This window comes from Capra hircus, chromosome 13 (genome assembly GCF_001704415.2).
Source record: "Capra hircus breed San Clemente chromosome 13, ASM170441v1, whole genome shotgun sequence".
NCBI lineage: Eukaryota > Metazoa > Chordata > Mammalia > Artiodactyla > Bovidae > Capra > Capra hircus.
In genome coordinates, this window is record NC_030820.1 from 64,505,787 (window position 1) to 64,523,869 (window position 18,083).

Consider the following 18,083-nt stretch of genomic DNA (forward strand, 5'->3'; position numbering starts at 1 on the left):
GTCAATCTTCCAGAAAACTCGTCACTGAGTGGAGTTCAGTGGTCACCGCCTCCTCGTGGCCACCGCCCCAGAGCTATCAGAAGGTTTCTGAGATGACGGCTGCTTCCTCCACCGGGCCTCCCGCCCAGGTGTCTGTCAAGGTCGCCGTAAACCGATCTAGTCCATATGGCTCTAGAATAAAACGAAAAGGCTGTTATACAAATTATCTGCCAAGGGTGAAGACGGAGTAAAAAGCAAGCAAGAGAGAAGATGAAAAGAGACGTTCCGGGGTAGGGGGCTAAGAGTGTGAAACAAAACGATGTCTCGGCCTGTGGAACCAGTGGACCAGGCACTGCGTTGACTGCCTAGCTTCAAAATACCCTTGGAAGTAGTGGGCAAAGAGAAGGTGAAAAAACACTGCATCCCTTGGCAGTGGTCCAGCTCTGTGCCCCTCGAATTTATAATGTGACCTTGTGTGGGAGTTGCTGTTGTTTCTTCAGAAATGTACCCCATTCCCCTGGGTATGTACTCAATGTACATGAAACTGAGCAAAGTGAAGGACAAGGAAACCTGCATTCTATGGGCTCACAAAAAGTTGGACACGACTTAGCCAGTGAACAGTAATCCCCTTGGGACTTGGCTCCTTGTCCCTGAAGTCCCCCAGATGCGTGGCAGTTACAATGTACAATCACCACTTGTTCTTTGGTCTACACGGTGAAAAAGCGGAGAGCAGAGAGGTCATTGTCTACAAGACTTTAAGATAAAAATGGTTGGAAAATTTTAGAGAGAAAAGCAAAGAAATCTTGAGAGAGAAAATCTAGACGTCTTGACAGCTTAATGATTGACTGCAAAGATTTGAGATGAGTTTGTATAGCTCCTCCAATACTGTGACCTTGGACAAGTAAATGAACCTACCCTCCATTTCTTCCTGTGAAGAAGAGTATAATTACTAAACTTCTTGTTAGTGAGGAAGTCCAGTAATGCTCGATAGTGAATTCTCAGCACTTAGCCGGATGCGCAGGTAGAAGCTCATTAAATCAATGAAGGCCTAATAGAAGTATAGAAAGGATTGAATGAGGTAATAGCTTCTTTTGCCATGAAAAAATGCCTGGCAAATCTTTAATCCTGAAAAAAGTTAACTTCTATTATCTCTAAATAAAATATTTTGAGGAAATCTTGGTGTAAAGAGGCTTTGCATTTCAGATTAACTTTGCACTTAGGTGTTTCTTTTAGAGAATTAATAGATTTTGCATAATTAGTGATATTCCCTTAACTTCTTTTCCTGAAAACTCAGAAGCTTTTCATTTTTTGAATGTTGGAAATCATCACATTATATTAAAACACAATTATTTTAGAAAAGACAAGCTAACCTTTGCCTTTGTTTTTCCCTTTAATTCTAGTGTTGTGACTTGTTAATTGTGAAAATATTAAAACATAGATGGTGGCCCCTTCTTAATTTTGTTTGGGAATATGACTGCACAGAATCTGACTTTAACCTCTGTACTTCTTATTTGAGAAGAGAAATATTTTAAGCTCTCAGTTACTTGAGTATTGCTGCTGCTGCTAAGTCACTTCAGTTGTGTCCGACTCTGTGCGACCCTATGGAAGGCAGCCCAACAGGCTCCCCTGTACCTGGGATTCTCCAGGCAAGAACACTAGAGTGGGTTGCCATTTCCTTCTCCAATGCATGAAAGTGAAAAGTGAGAGTGAAGTCGCTCAGTAGTGTCCGACTCGTAGTGACCCCATGGACTGCAGCCTACCAGGCTCCTCCATCCATGGGATTTTCCAGGCAAGAGTACTGAAGTGGGTTGCCATCGCCTTCTCCGTACTTGAGTATTGAATATCCCTTAAATTATTTTCTGTCCCATAGTGATCAGAGTGAACCTGGCAATTTAGCACACAAATAAGAAACACCAACTGGAAAACTCAGTCTCTAAAATGAAAGTATTTTTATGTATTTAAAAAGAAATATTAAAAATATGATATGCTTTTTATTCACCATGCAAAACCTCCCTCACTCTGTCTGGCTCATGGATTCCTTCCCCTTTCATCATTATGTTCTCAGTTATTTTGCCTCGAAGGTAATTGGGTTAAGTCATCACCACCAAGATTATCATTCTATCTTAAAACTTGTGAAGAGAAGACCACAGGCTAACTAAGGGCCTGGGATAAAGAAGGTAACAGATGTTATGCTTAGAGAATTTGGCTGATAATTAAAAATATTTTGCCAATGTGAGTTTTTTAACATTCATGTATGACTTTTATGGACAGAAGATGCTATTTTTCATACTTTTTAAAAGTTAACATTCAACGTATAGAGTGAGTGCATTTTAATCGTTTCCTTGAGACTTTAAGACTGACTGAGAAAATTTGTTTTATTTATAAATCTAACTAGAGTATTAGAATCATCTTCACTTTTTCTGTTAATATTGAGTTATTCAAATTTAATGGACTAAACTCCCTTCAAAAAATCAGTCCCATTTATGTTAGATAAATGTCCTCAAATTTAGTACGCTTTTGTCAGTTTAACATGGTGTGGTTTTTTTAATGTGTTATTTTTGAGTACTTTAAAACTTTTGCAAGTATATAAACTCTTCTAAACCTAAAATATTGAAATCACAGATATGTGTTTTAAATTTTCTTAAAATATTCTGGTGTAGTCTTATACTTTTCCAATTAAAATGACAAATCTTGTCAGTTACTTAATCACATTTTTTTGCCTGAATTTCTAGTACCTCAAGTTCCTTTAAACATTACAATTTAAATACAGAAATGTATAAAGTAGGTTTCACTGGTGGCTCAGATGGTAAAGAATCCACCTGCAATGCAGGAGACCCTGGATAGATCTCTGGGTCAGGAAGGTCCCCTGCAAAAGGGAATGGCTACCAACTCCAATATTCTTGCCTGGAGAATTCCCTGGACAGAAGAGCCTTGCAGGCTGCAGTCCTTGAGGTCACAAAGAGTCAGACACAACTGAGTAACTAACATATAACATATATATGTACAAAGCATTCTTAATCTTAATATGGAAGTTTTAAGTCTTTAAATTGAAATTTCCCTGTGTAAAAAGATGCTTATAACAGAAAGGTTTTATTATCTCAAAAAATTCTGATATTAACATTCCAAGAGAATTCAGATATTATCTCAGAGGACCAAGGTTTCTGATTGGCCAGAGTTTCTGACCTGAACCAACAACTGTTTGTATACTTTACCTGACAGATTCCAGCAATTGTTGAGCTGCTGGGGACACTATGAACTTTCTTTTTTCCCTCTAAATCTCTGTAACAATGAGAAACTTAATCCTATTTCATACTAGTGGAGGTAATTTTGCCAGCCTTATGACTTTTGCCTGATTTGGGAGGATCAAATCATCCCCCTCCACCCTCATTTGGACTTGATTGAATAATCAATCTACTTAAAGATTGAATTTGGCATTCATTTCAAATACTTGCCTGACTGCTGGCCATAATGTCAGGGGCATTGTAGTAACATATCCAAAAGGAATTTGCATAAATTTGTCCTTAAGAGAAGAGCTGTTTCATGGGTATATCACCAGCCACTTATTTGTCAATCTGTCCATCCCATGATGAAAAAGATTATGCAAGATACTATTTATTTCTTGGCCACAGCACCCAGCTTGTGGGATCTCAGTTCCTTGATCAGAGATTGAACCTGGAATTCTAACTACTAGGCCACAAGGGGACTCCCTCAAAAAACTATTTAAAAAACAAACATTATTTTAGATTAAACATAAAAATGGCAAAAATTTAATAAGCTATAACAAATTTAGAACATTCCTTTAGAGGTTTGTTTGATTGAAGTATGTTGTTCTGGGTTCACTATATATTGATTCAAAACTTTTATAGGTTATACTACATTTATAGTTATTATAAAATATTTGCTATATGCCCTATGCTGTGCAATATATCCTGATAGCTTATTTCTTTTATAGAGAACAGTTAGTACCTCTTAATAGCCCTGTTTTGCCCCTCCCCTTTTGTTTTTGGCTGCCCTGGATCTTCCTTGAGCCGCATGAGCTTCTCCTGATGTGGTGCATGGGTTCTGGTGCGAGAACTTAGTTGCCCCCTCACATGTGGCATCTTAGTTCCCCAACCAGGGATAGAACCCAGGCCTCCTGCATTGGAAGGCAGATTCTTAACCACTGGAGCACCAGGGACGTCCCTTTTCCCCTTTTCTTTTAGAGTTTTATCTGTGAAATGTGCCATTTACTGATTCATTCTGTGCTTAGTACCTTTTGAATTTTTGGTACTCAGTGGACAATTTGTGAGAACCAAATAAATAAAAAACACAATCTCTTTCCTTTAAGACTTTGCAGTTTAGTTAGAAAACTCTTTTTTTTTTTTTTAAATTTGATTTTTTTTGTTTGTTTGTTTTTTGCCATACCACGTGGCTTGCAGAATCTTAGTTCCCTGGTCACAGGTTGAACCTGGGCCCTCGGCAGTGAAAATTCAGAGTCCTAACCACTGGACTGCCAGGGAATATATTTGGGATAGTGTTTTATATTAAGATTTTACACAGGCTCAATCCCTTGACCATCGTAGAATTAATAATGGCATGGTTATATAGTTCTACACAGTTTACAAACCATTTTCTATACATTCTCATTTATTCCTCTAAATGTTTATTTACTTGAATTGCATTAAATAAGTTGATAGGTTCAGACCATGATGGAAATGATCACAGAATCTTCTACAAAGAACTGATTGACACAAGTCATCAGAGGAATTAAGAAGGGTTTTTTTTAAAGTTTTTACTATGAGAATTATGAAACAGGCTGAGAAAATAATACATATACTTGCAAATTATTTTGAATTTAACATTTTTCAATATTTGTTTTACTACATATCTATTCATCAGCCTATCCCTCTTTCCATCCAGGTATCCAGCTTAATTTTTTAATGCTTTTCACAATTTCAGACATTAATGCATACCATCTCTAAGCTATTCAGCATTGCATATTTTTAACTAGAGTTTAGTGCTCAGTGTTCAGTTGCTAAGTCGTGTCCAACTCTTTGCAACCCCATGGACTGTATCCCACCAGGCTCTTCTGTCCATGGAATTTTCCAGCCAAGAATACTGGAGTGGGATGCCATTTCCTTCTCCAGAGAATTTAGCAGTTGTTCACTTTTTTTTTTTAGTGAGATAAATTTTACATACAGTGAAATGAAAAATCTTAATTGTACTAATATATGAGTTTTCACAAATGCATATAAATTAGGCAATATTAATTTTCTTTAAAATGAAGGAATGGCAGAAGCAAGCTTAGAGGACCACAAAAGCAATATGTTTTATTCCAAAATATTATGATTCAGCAACCAGAGAAATAGATAAAACATTGAAAATTAGGAGGCAGAGTATTGTTTAAAACATCTGCTCACAGAAGCAAAAAGAAATGCAATCAAACATAATATTGGAAAAGATTTGGAATTTAAGCAAATCTAGCAATGGAGAGGAAGATTCTGCTGACAAGGCATCACAAGATAGAGATACACCTTGAAAGTGAAGGATGAAAAAACAAAGAATCATCAAGCCACAGTGATTTTGAATGAAAAGCATGTAATTCCATATGAGTGAATGAAAATGAAAGGCCAGAAAGACAACATCTCTGAAAGGGTGTATCTAATAGTCTCAATTTTTCTGTTTGTTTTTGAGCAAGAAAAAAAAAGTCCTTTCAACAGTCATTTTTCTGGAGGAGACCCAAAGGGACATGATGTGCACAAACATCTCTAAACAAGCAAGTCCTAACTCAATATAGAGATGAAGCATCAGAGTTGGAATATGGGCAGTGTGAACATGACTTGTGTGCAGTTGCTGTAAAAGAAAGGAGATTTTGGTAAGAATGTGGAGAAAGTAGAACTTTCTAGACATTGCTGTGTGAATGTAAAATGGTACAACTGTTGTAGAAAACAGTTCGGCAGCTCCTCAAAAAGTTAAGTATGGAATTATCATCAGTTCAGTTCAGTTCAGTTCAGTCGCTCAGTTGTGTCCGACTCTTTGCAACCCCATGAATTGCAGCACGCCAGGCCTCCCTGTCCATCACCAACTCCTGGAGTTCACTCACACTCATGTCCATCGAGTCGGTGATGCCATCCAGCCATCTCATCCTCTGTCGTCCCCTTCTCCTCCTGCCCCCAATCCCTCCCAGCATCAGAGTCTTTTCCAATGAGTCAACTGTTCACATGAGGTGGCCAAGGTACTGGAGTTTCAGCTTCAGCATCATTCCTTCCAAAGAAATCCCAGGGCTGATCTCCTCCAGAATGGACCGGTTAGATCTCCTGGCAGTCCAAGGGACTCTCAAGAGTCTTCTCCAACAACACTGTTCAAAAGCATCCATTCTTCGGCACTCAGCTTTCTTCACAGTCCAACTCTCACATCATACATGACCACTGGAAAAACCATAGCCTTGACTAGATGGACCTTTGTTGGCTAAGTAATGTCTCTGCTTTTCAATATGCTATCTAGGTCAGTCATAACTTTTCTTCCAAGGAGTAAGCGTCTCTTAATTTCATGGCTGCAGTCACCATCTGCAGTGATTTTGGAGCCCCCAAAAATAAAGTATGACACTGTTTCCACTGTTTCGCCATCTATTTCCCATGAAGTGATGGGACCAGATGCCATGATCTTTGTTTTCTGAATGTTGAGCTTTAAGCCAACTTTTTCACTCACATGACCTAGCAATTCCACTTCTAAGTATAGACCCAAGAGAATTGAAAGCCTGTCTTCAAACAAATAACTGTACACAAATATTCATAACAATATTATTCATAATAGTCAAAAATGAACTCAACACAAATGTCCATCAAGTGATAACTATATAAACTGAAAGTGCTATGTCCATACAGGAGAGTATTATTCAGCCATGAAAAAGATTGAAGTACTGATACATGCTACCAAGTAGATGAACCTCAAAAGCATTATGCTAAAGGAAAGATGCCAGACACAAAACATCACATAATTTCATGTATATGAAACATTTAAAATAGATACATTCATAGAGACAGAAAGCAGCAGATTAGTAGTTTCCAGGGGCTAGGAGGAAGGAGGAGTGGGGAATAACTACTGAATGAGTATGAGAGTTCCTTTCAGAGTGTTGAAATTGCTCTGGAACTAGTGACTGGAGAGGGTTGCACAACATTATGAATGTAGGAAATGCCAAAAAATGTATAGTTTAGCATGACTCACTGTTAATTTTCTTTTGTTTTATATGAATTTTACCTCAATCTTAAAAAGGAGGAAAGAAAGAGAAGGGTCATCTAAGGACCACCAGATTCTATAACAAAATGCTGCAGGGAGATAAAAGTCCCCCAAATCCCTGGTTTCTAGATCACATCACGTTTCCCTATTTTCAGGATATTGAAATAATTTTTTTTATTGAGTTATTATTTATTTTTGGCTATACTTGGTCTTCAGTGTTGCATGTGGGCTTTCTGTAGTTGCAGTGCCCTGGCTTCTCGTTGCGGTGGCTTCTCTAGTAATGGAGCATGGGCTCTAAGCACGCAGGCTCAGAAGTTGCAGCATGTGGTTTCAGTGGTTGTGGCTCAAAGACTCCAGAGCACAGGTTCAATAGTTGTGGTACATGGGCTTAAGTGATTCAAGGCATGTGAAATTTTCCTGGACCAGGGATTGAACCCATATCTTCTGAACTAGCAGGCAGATTTTTCACCACTTGACCACCAGAGAAGTCCATTTATTTATCTCATAACTGAAAGTTTGTACCTTTTGACTTCCTTCACCCCATTCCCTCTCCCCTGAACTCCTTCCCTCTGCTAGCCACAAATCTGATCTCATTCTCTATGTTTGTTTCCTTTTTGTTGTTTTCCTAACTTTTTATTTTGTATTGGGGTATAGCTGATTAACTATGTTGTGATAGTTTCAGGTGGACAGCAAAGGGGCTCAGCCATATGGATACATGTATCCATTGTCCCTCAAACTCCCCTCCCATCCAGGCTACCACAAAACACTGAGCAGAGTTCTCTGTGCTATACAGTAGGTCCTTGTTGGTTATCCATTTAAAAGAAATGTTTGCTTGTTGTTTTTACCCTTTGTTAACACGCATTTTTATTTGTTTATCTATTTGGCTGTGTCAGGTCTCAGTTGTGGCATGTAGGATCTTTAGCTGTGACATGTGGGATCAAGCTCCCTGACCAGGGATCAAACCTGGACCTCCTGCTTTGGGAGTGCAGAGTCTTAACCACTAGACCACCAAGGAAGTCCCATGTTTGCTTGTTTTTGATGTATAATTGACCTACAAGGCTATGTTAGTTACTGTTACACAATATAATGATTTAACATTTCTATATGTTTCAAAATATACACCTTGATAAGTTTATTTAATACCTGTTGCCTTACAAAGATATTACATAATTATTGACCATATTCCTCACACTATATTTCATACCCATGACTCATCTATTTTTGCAACTGAAAGTTTATATGTCTCAATCTCCTTATTTATTTCTCTCCACTCCCAATCTCCCTTCTTTCTGGAAACCAGTTTGTAATTTTACAATGCTTACAGGATCAGTCTTGTTAGCACTAACTGCCCAGTGACTCCTTCACAAAGGTCTTGGTCCCAACCCCTCTGAGTTCAGAGACACAAGCACACACCAAGTATGGCTTCCTCTTTAGAGAACTGTTTCAGTTCTGTTTAGCACTTCCTCTAAGTGTATGTGTTTTAATCATTCCAACCTCTTCCCTTTGCTCTCTCAGCCCTAAGCATTGTAGGTGTTCCTACAATTAACAATCACTGCCTTCAGGATAGCTTAGATTTCTTCTTTCACTTCTTCAGTTACATGGTTGACAATCCATTATATCAAATTGTCTCTCTTCAGATAACAGGTGGTCTCTGCTTCCCTCCATGAACTTGACTAATACATGAAAGTGAGTGAAAGTCATTCAGTTGTGTCCATCTCTTTGCAACCCTGTGGACTACACAGTCCATGTAACTCTCCAGGCTAGAATACTGGAGTGGGCAGTCTTTCCTTTCTCCAGCGGATCTTACCAACCCAAGGATCAAACCCAGGTCTCCTGCATTGCAGGCAGATTTTTTACTAGTTGAGCTACCAGGGAAGCCCAAGAGTACTGGGTTAGATAGCCTATCCCTTCTCAAGCAGATCTTCCTGACCCAGGAATTGAACTGGGGTATCCTGCATTGCAGGCAGATTCTTTTACCAGCTGAGATATCAGGGAAACTCTTCAAGGTTCAGCTCAAATGCTACCTTCTTTGTATGTCTTTTCCAATTACCCTGTAAAAATTATACCCCCACTTAATTCTTAGTGTCCTTCTTAAGGTCTATAGGTTTTGTTTTCATAATCATATGCCAAGTCACACCCATATACCTAATAATAATATTGCCCTACAATTACAGTGAGGCACCTTCACTCAGATCAATCATGTGGAATATAATAGATTCACCCAACAATTCTAATAGGGAAAGGTAGGTATAGAGCAAGCAAGACTACATGTGGGCTCTCGTCTGTTCCCCTACATAGTACAATTCTGTTCAATTTACTTAAACTCACAGTTGTTTCAGTTTCCCCAGCCTCACAGTCTGATCTGCAGATTAAGTAAAATAATATGGAGAAGATTTAGTAAGATAATGTATGTGAAGTGCTTACAGTGGCCTAACTCATAGGAAGAACTAAAGAGCCTCTTGATGAAAGTGAAAGAGGAGAATGAAAAAGTTGGCTTAAAGCTCAACATTCAGAAAACTAAGATCATGGCATCCAGTCCCATCACCTCATGCCAAATAGATGGGGAAACAGTGGAACAGAGACTTTATATTTTGGGGCTCCAAAATCACTGCAGATGGTGACTGCAGCCATGAAATTAAAAGACGCTTGCTCCTTGGAAGAAAAGCTATGACCAACCAAGACAGCATATTAAAAAGCAGAGACATTACTTTGCTGACAAAGGTCTGTCTAGTCAAAGCTATGGTTTTTCCAGTGGTCATGTATGGATGTGAGAGTTGGACCATAAAGAAAGCTGAGCGCCAAAGAATGGATGCGTTTGAACTGTGGTGTTGGAGAAGACTCTTGAGAGTCCCTTGGACTGTAAGGAGATCCAACCAGTCCATCCTAAAGGAATCAGTCCTGAATATTCATTGGAAGGACTGATGCTCAAGCTGAAACTCCAATACTTTGGCTCCCTGATGCGAAGAGCTGACTCATTGGAAAAGACCCTGATGCTGGGAAAGATTGAAGGCAGAAGGAGAAGGGGACAGCAGAGAATGAGATGGTTGGATGGCATCACTGATTCAATGGACATGAGTTTGAGTAAATTCTAGGAGTTGGTGATGGACAGGGAAGCCTGGTGTGCTGCAGTCTATGGGGTCTCAAAGAGTCCTGACTGAGTGACTGAACTGAACTGAGTTGAACTTACAGGAAATAGTCAATAAATGTGAAAAAAGAAAAAACGTGAGTTATTATTTTTGCTATTAGTTTATGGTTTATCCAGCTATGTGTTCTAAGGCCCTTTTTTTTAGTTAAAAAATAATGCCTAGGTACATTTATCACACTCTCTCTTGCAGATTTTCCCTCGTCCTGTCTGTTCACAGTCAACTGGCCGCTTTGCTGCTGTTGCTGCTAAGTCACTTCAGTCATGTCCGACTCTGTGCGATCCCACAGACAGCAGCCCACCAGGCTCCTCTGTCCCTGGGATTCTCCAGGCAAGAAGACTGGAGTGGGTTGCCATTTCCTTCTCCAATGCATGAAAGTGAAAAGTGAAAGCGAAGTCGCTCAGTCGTGTCCGACTCTTCGCGACCCCATGGACTGCAGCCTACCAGGCTCCTCCGTCCATGGGATTTTCCAGGCAAGAGTACTGGAGTGGGGTGCCATTGCCCTCTCCACTGGCCTCTTTGCTATTCCTTAAATACCCAAGGCATGTCTGTACTTCTTAGAGCCTTGGCATTTGCTGAAGCTTTACCTAGGACACTCTGCTCCAAAACAGATGCATGTCTTGCTCCTTCCTATTTCCTTATAATCAGACGTCACCTTATTAATGAGGCCTTCCCTTACCATCCTATTTAAAATGATAGCATGGGGTTGAGGTTGGGATGCATTGGGAGATTTGGATTGATGGCAATCCCAATTTTATACCTACACTAGGAGAAGGCAATGGCACCCCACTCCAGTACTCTTGCCTAGAAAATCCTATGGGCAGAGGAGCCTGGTAGGCTGCAGTCCATGAGGTTTCGAAGAGTCAGACACGACTGAGCGACTTCACTTTCACTTTTCACTTTCATGCATTGGAGAAGGAAATGGCAACCCACTCCTGTCTTCTTGCCTGGAGAATCCCAGGGATGGGGGAGCCTGGTGGGCTGCCGTCTAGTCTATGGGGTCACACAGATTCAGACACGACTGAAGCAACTTAGCAGCAGCAGCAGCAGCAGTATATGTATACATATACATACTAGTGTATGTATAAAATAGAACTCAGAACCTGCACTATAGCACAGGGAATGTTATTCATTGTTCTGTGGTGACCTAAATGGGAAATAAATCCAAAAAAGAGGATAGGTATGTATACGTATAGCTGATTCATTTTGTTGTACAGCAGAAACTAATACGACACTGTAAAGCAACTGTACTCCAGTGATAATCATTTGAAAAAAATGGCAGCATGGGACTTCCCTGGGGGTCTAGTGGTTAAGAGTCCATGTTTCAAATGTAGAGAGCATGGGTTCAGTTCCTGGTCAGGGAACTGGGATCCTGCATGCTGTGTAGCACAGCCAAAAATAAATAAATTAAAAAGGATGGCATACTTTTACCCCCTTTTCACTTATTTTTCTCCATATCCCTTGTCATCATCTGATATACCATATATTTTGTTTATTTATTTGTTCATTATTTATCTCCCACCATTAGACTATAAAGTTCATGAAAGCAGAGATTTTTGTTTATTTTGTTTGTTGTTGTATCCCCAGGGCCTGGAATACTACCAAAGACTACTAATGGTATGCGGATAAATTTGCTCTTAAAAAAAAAAGAGGTCTGATGTTTGCCAATGTTCATAGTGTAAATATTTTCACTAGGGCCTATTTTAAGCTGCCAACTGAATATTTATTGATAATAATCAGCTCTTACAAGCCAGTACAGACCGACTCCAGCATCCCACCGAATGTCTGTGACACTGAATGGGTTATTTAACCTGTCTTAAGTTCTGTTTTCTTAGTGAAGTATCTGTGGGATAATAATAGAATCTTTTTGGGGGGCTTCCCTGGTGACTTGGTGAAGAATTCACCTGCCAATGCAGGAGACACAAGTTCGATCCCTAGTCCAGGAAGACCCACATGCCTCTGAGCAACTAAGCCCATGCCCCACAGCTATTGAGCCTGTGCTCTAAAGCCTGGGAACCGCCACTACGAGCCCTCACACCACAGTTACTGAAGCTCTCACACCCTAGAGCCTGTGCTCTGCCACAGGAGAAGCCATTAAGAAGCCTGTGCACCACAACTAGAGAGTCGGCCTGCTCAACACAGCTAGAGAAAAGCCCACACAGCGACAAAACCCAAGCACAGTCAAAAAAATAAAATCAATGAAAAAAGAGAACCTGTTTTATAAAATTGTGGCATAAGGTAAATGAGTTAATACAAGTAAAGCACACAAATCAGTGGCTGACACGTAGTTTAATTTTAGTACCTGTTTATTAAATGTACTTTTCTCCACATCCCACCAACATTGATTTGTCATTTCCAATTATGTTTGCTTCATTTTCCAATGTTTGTAACTGATTGAACAGGTCAATTGAGTTCTATGGTATTCTTTGATCCATGGCCACCTAGTTTGTTGGCCATGGTTTGCTAGTAACCAAGCAGTATGTATAACATTTTGGTAAACATTTCTCAAAATGTTGATATTATTGTATTTCCTCCTGTGTTTGTGACTGTTCATTGATTTTGACCACTTGCCCATTGGCAATTCTGCTACAATGGAGTGGAATCAAGTTACCCACTGAGGGTTTGGGGCGCAAAAAGGAGTTCAGGAAGCATAACTGTCCATCCTATAGCACTTTCTCGATCTGCTCCAGAAGTCTCCAATTGCTTGTATCTTCCTGCCTTGAATGTCTATCTGGAAAGATGTCTGTGTTTCACTTCCTTAGAAGTAAAGGAAGTAAAGTCTCCTTTACTTTCCTTAGAAGGTTGGTCTTGATTCTGCCCACCCTTGCTAGACTCATTTAATCCCTCATTATTACTTCTCTTAGGCTATAATTCGGCTTCATTGCTTATGCGTTTGCCTTCACTACCAGATTGTGAGCCACTCTGGGAATACCAACAACTGCTTCTCCTTTACTTCTATCCCCCAGCTCCTAACATCCTGCCTGGAATGTGCTGGTTGCTTAACTACTATTTGTTGAATTGGTTGATGTTGCTTTGAAGACATACCAGTACAGAGCCAAACTAAGGAAGGATGAAAGAACTTCTCAGAAATAAAGCACATTGCCCAATGACAATTAAGCATAGAACAAGCAGGGCATGTTCATACGCAGACAGGAATTCTTCATGATTTGAAAGTGGGCTTTGTGGGTGAGTTGGAGAGTCAGAGGCGATTCCACTGGGAAGATGAGTAAGGTGTAATTTGTGAAGAGCTTTCTATGCTCTCCGAATAGCAGTAGCAATGGCATACTGGAGCAGACTCATACCAGTTTATGATTCAATGAGTGCCCAGAAATTTAGTGAGCTGATTGATCTCATATTGGTAGTCTTAAATCAGCCAGAGTGTGAATGATTTATACCACAGATATATCACAAATGCTACAACTCAATCTTTTCTTTTTTTTCTCAGAGAACTAGTTGTTCATAAACTACTGAAAAGTTTTGGACATCATATTTAAAAGGTTAAATCTCATAAGATTATTATAAAGATTAAGTGAGAAAATTCATAGGTGACGTATATAGAATACCTGGTGTAATGGAAGTACTCAAAAAATACTGTTTAATTTTATTATTCATGCAAAATATTAAACACCTATTTTCTGCTGAGTATCATTCCATGCACTGGGGATATAGCAGTAAACAAAACAAAGTCCCTGACCTCAGGAGTTTTTAAATTCTAAAGATATTAAACAGATTATTAACAAAAAATGCATATGTAATATGCCAGATGGTGATAAGTGCTTTGAAGAAGAATAAATGAGATTAAGGGAGAGAGACAAAGACAGGATACTGTTGTATTTAGGGAGGCAGCTTCTATGATTAAAAAAAAAAAAATACACTTGAACAGAGACCAGAAAGAAACAAAGTGCTTTAAGTTTTATGAGTATCTGAGGATAGATTTTTCCAGGTAGAGGGAACAGCAAGTACAAAACCCCAGGTAGAAGTGAACTTAGCGTGCTCAAGAAAAAGCAAGGATGCTCATGTAACTGGAGTGAGCAAAGCAGAGAGAAGAGAATTGGAGGTCAGAGAGCTGGGGAACACAAGAGGCAGATCAAGAATGGCTGGTGGGTAAAGATTTTGGATTTACTTTCAGTTAGAGAGGGGATAGCATAAGAGGGATTTGTGTAGGGGAGTGGATGATATGGTTATTTTAAAAGTATTTTTTAAATATATTTATTTTGGCTGTGCTGAGTCTCAGTTGCATCACAAGGGATCTTCCATCTTCATTGTGGCATGTAGGATCCTTTAGTTGTGGCATGTAAACTCAGTTACAGCATGTGGATTCTAGTTCCCTGACCAGAGATTGAACCCCAGCCCCCTGCACTGGGAACTCAGAGCCTTAGCCACTGGAGCAACGGGGAAGTCCCAATCTGTTTTTAAAGCATCATTTTATTTACTACTACTGTTATGTTAGAATGGCAATTTGAATAGTTTGGAGAATAGGCCAGATTGGAGAGAGTTTGAGGGCAGAGGAACGAGAGGAGACTCTCCTTAGAATGTGGTTAGTTCAGGATTAATAAGTATGATATCTGGAATTAAACTGTTGGTACTTAAATTATTCTTAGTGATGTGACCTTAGACAAGTAACTTCTCTAAATGAAATAATTCATGTAATTTATTATGATGAAGTAATTTATAATGAAATTTATAATGAAATAATTCACTTAGCACAGTGTCTAGCAAACAGTGAAAATTCAATAAATATTGTCATCATTTTTTTTTTCCAAAAGGGATAAAAATTTGAAGTATAATCAGAAGAGGGGACAGGCAAAGGTAGGTATGGTATGTAGAGATAAAAGGGAAATTTGGAAAACCTGTAGGAAATATAACTTATTTCTCCATTTGGCCAGTGATTTTACCCCAACTTACGTGGTGGGAAGATACAGGCTCTCTAGGGCAGGAAGAGTTCAAAGTGGACAAGAGCCAGTGCTCTCTGTATTCATAAGGTTTCAGCATTTGGAGTTTCACAGCACCTTTAATTTCTACTTTGGTCAGGTTTCCATTTTACCTCCTACAATAAAAAGGCTCCCCTGGAAATAGAAGGAGATGAGTGGGAAGGGAAGTGGTGATGATTCAGCATGTAGGTTAAATAAACCTTTGAAAAGCATAAAGGCCTTAAAAAAGCTTATGAAGTGGGGGGCGGGGGAAAGACCATGATATAGGCAAGGATATCAGGGGAAGTAGAATAAGGTGTGAGCGAACCTGTGATTACCTGATTTTCCATAATTGTCATTTAGGGACTTTCTTTGGTGGTAACTATTTCCAGCTTAGAATTTGGAATTGAGATTGCAGTTAAGATACTTTTTTAGGCCCAGAGGAACCATGAACTGGGTCGAGTAGGGTGACATCAAGGAGGTGACATTTCAAACTCACAGCTGTGCAATAGAAGAGGAAGAGGAGAGAGTTTTGGGGTCTTAGTGAGTCAGTAAGCAGGCAAGAAGGACTGCAGAGGAGTGTAAGGGGCAGAGCTTCAACTGATAATTGATAATCGAGACCCAGCCCCAGATTTCCCTCTTTTTCCTTTTTGAAAGTACTTTATTTATCCATATATTTGCCCACACTGGGTCTTCGTTGGGGCAGCTGAGACCTTCTCATGGTGACATATGGGATCCATGTTTTGCAGCATACCTACTCTTAGTTGCAGCATGTGGGCTCTAGTTCCCTGACCAGGGGTTGAACCTGGACCTCCTGCATTGGGAGCTGGGGATCTTAGCCCCTGGACCACCAGGGAAGTCCCTCTTTCTCCTTTTCTGAATGTCCAAGGCTCTTTACTGTAGCATTGTCTGTAGCAACTGGAAACATTGTGAATAATCCCCAGGAAGGGATTATTCACTGCAACATTGTCTATAAACATTAGAAACAAAGTGAATGGTCCATCTGCCTTACTCTTCCTTAGCCTCCATTCCTCTTCTCCTTCCCCCATAGTCCCAAGACCATCCATCCATGTGTAGACATATTTTCATGGATAGAATAGAACTTTTTTATGTTGTTGAATTAATGGTATTTTCCTTAATGGTTTGTCCTTTGCATTTTCCTCCCCTACATCAAGATAATTTCTTCTAAAGATACATAGTGTGTATTCCCTGATGTTTTGGTGGTTAGGACTCGGCATTCTCACTGCCAGTGCCCTGGGTTCCATCCCTGATTGGGAAACTAGGATTCTGCAAGCTGTGGGGTGCAGCCAAAAAAAAAAAAAAAAAGACACATGATGATGACTTGTGTGACAAAATGTGGCAGTAGGTTGTACACATTCCTACCTGGATAACTGCAACTTTACTCATTTCTATCAAGAATGCAAGTAAGTGAGAATAACATTACAGGAATAATCTTGAAATAACCCTTAAACTGTAAGTACATTGAAGATTTTAAATGTTATGAGAAATGATGACTTGCAATCTCTATCAAAATTATAAATATATACATCACTGTGGCTCAGATCTCCTATTTCAGAGAATTTAGACTACAGTTCTCTCTGCACACATGTGTTGAACTACTTGTAAATGGAACATAGTTTTTAAGTTACCAGGGATTGGAAACAACTCAAATGTCCTCAAATAAGGGACTGATTAAGCAAGCTACAGTACATCCACACAAGAAATACTGTGTAGCAGTAGAATAAAACAAGATAATGAGAGTTATTTTTGTATCATTATAAAAGATGTAGTGTAAGGGGTCCAAAATGTGTTTCGTGACAAAATTAAGGTGTAGAACACCATGTATCAAAGCTTTCTGTTGTATAAAAGGTTCATAATTGAACTTATATTCAGCTTTGCATATACACATAAAGAAATGCTGAAAGGGGGACTTCCCTAGCAATCCAGTAGTTCCAGGTTTCCATCCCTATTCGGGGAACTAAGATCCAGCATGCTACCTAGAGCAGCCAAAAGAAAAGGAGTGGGGTACTGGATTCATAAGAAAGTGGTTACCAGTAGAAACAAAACAAACGAGGAACAAAAATTTGAGGGAGATTTTGTATTGTTTACCTTTTATATAATTTTTGGCCTTTGAGTCATGGGATAGCATCACTATCTAAAAATAAATTTCGAGAAATTTGGGGAGTCAACTGGAGTCTAGCAGACTTAGAGACTGTTTCTTTAATGGATTTCTTTATAATCTCCATTCCAGTAGTCCCTGGAGCTAAACTCCTCCCTTGTCTCTTTATCTCTAAACTGGCAGGAGTGTCAACCACAAGAAACAAACTTGAAGTATTAAATTACAGGGAACTGTGCTACGTACTAGGACTCCCAAGGGACAAAGAACAGGACACAGTCCCTGCCCTTGAAGTGGTCCAGGTGGATTTTATCAGTCTCTTTAGTGGCCAGGACAAGAATAAAAAATGTCCTCCTCTCTCTGCCTCTCCCCCTCATTCTCCCTCCCTTCTTAGAATCTTGCAAAATGCTGTAAATATATTGGAATTCCTACATAATTCTCCTCCCCGTCACTGGAAAGCAGTAAGGCTTGAGGAGCTCAGGAACTTTCCATCAGGCTCAGATTGGCGAGACCTCAGACCAGGGTTAACTCAATCCACTTCCCTTGGGCCCCTGGTGCCTTGTGGAGGTTCTTGGACTTCTCAGATACAGCTGTGACTGTGGTTTCCGGCTTCCTGAGTTCTCACACTCAGCTTTGTGCTGCAGATATTTTACCCCAGTTCCTGCTTTGGAGACTGACATCCTCAAGCTTGGTGATACTCTGAGTATATGGGGTCTGTGG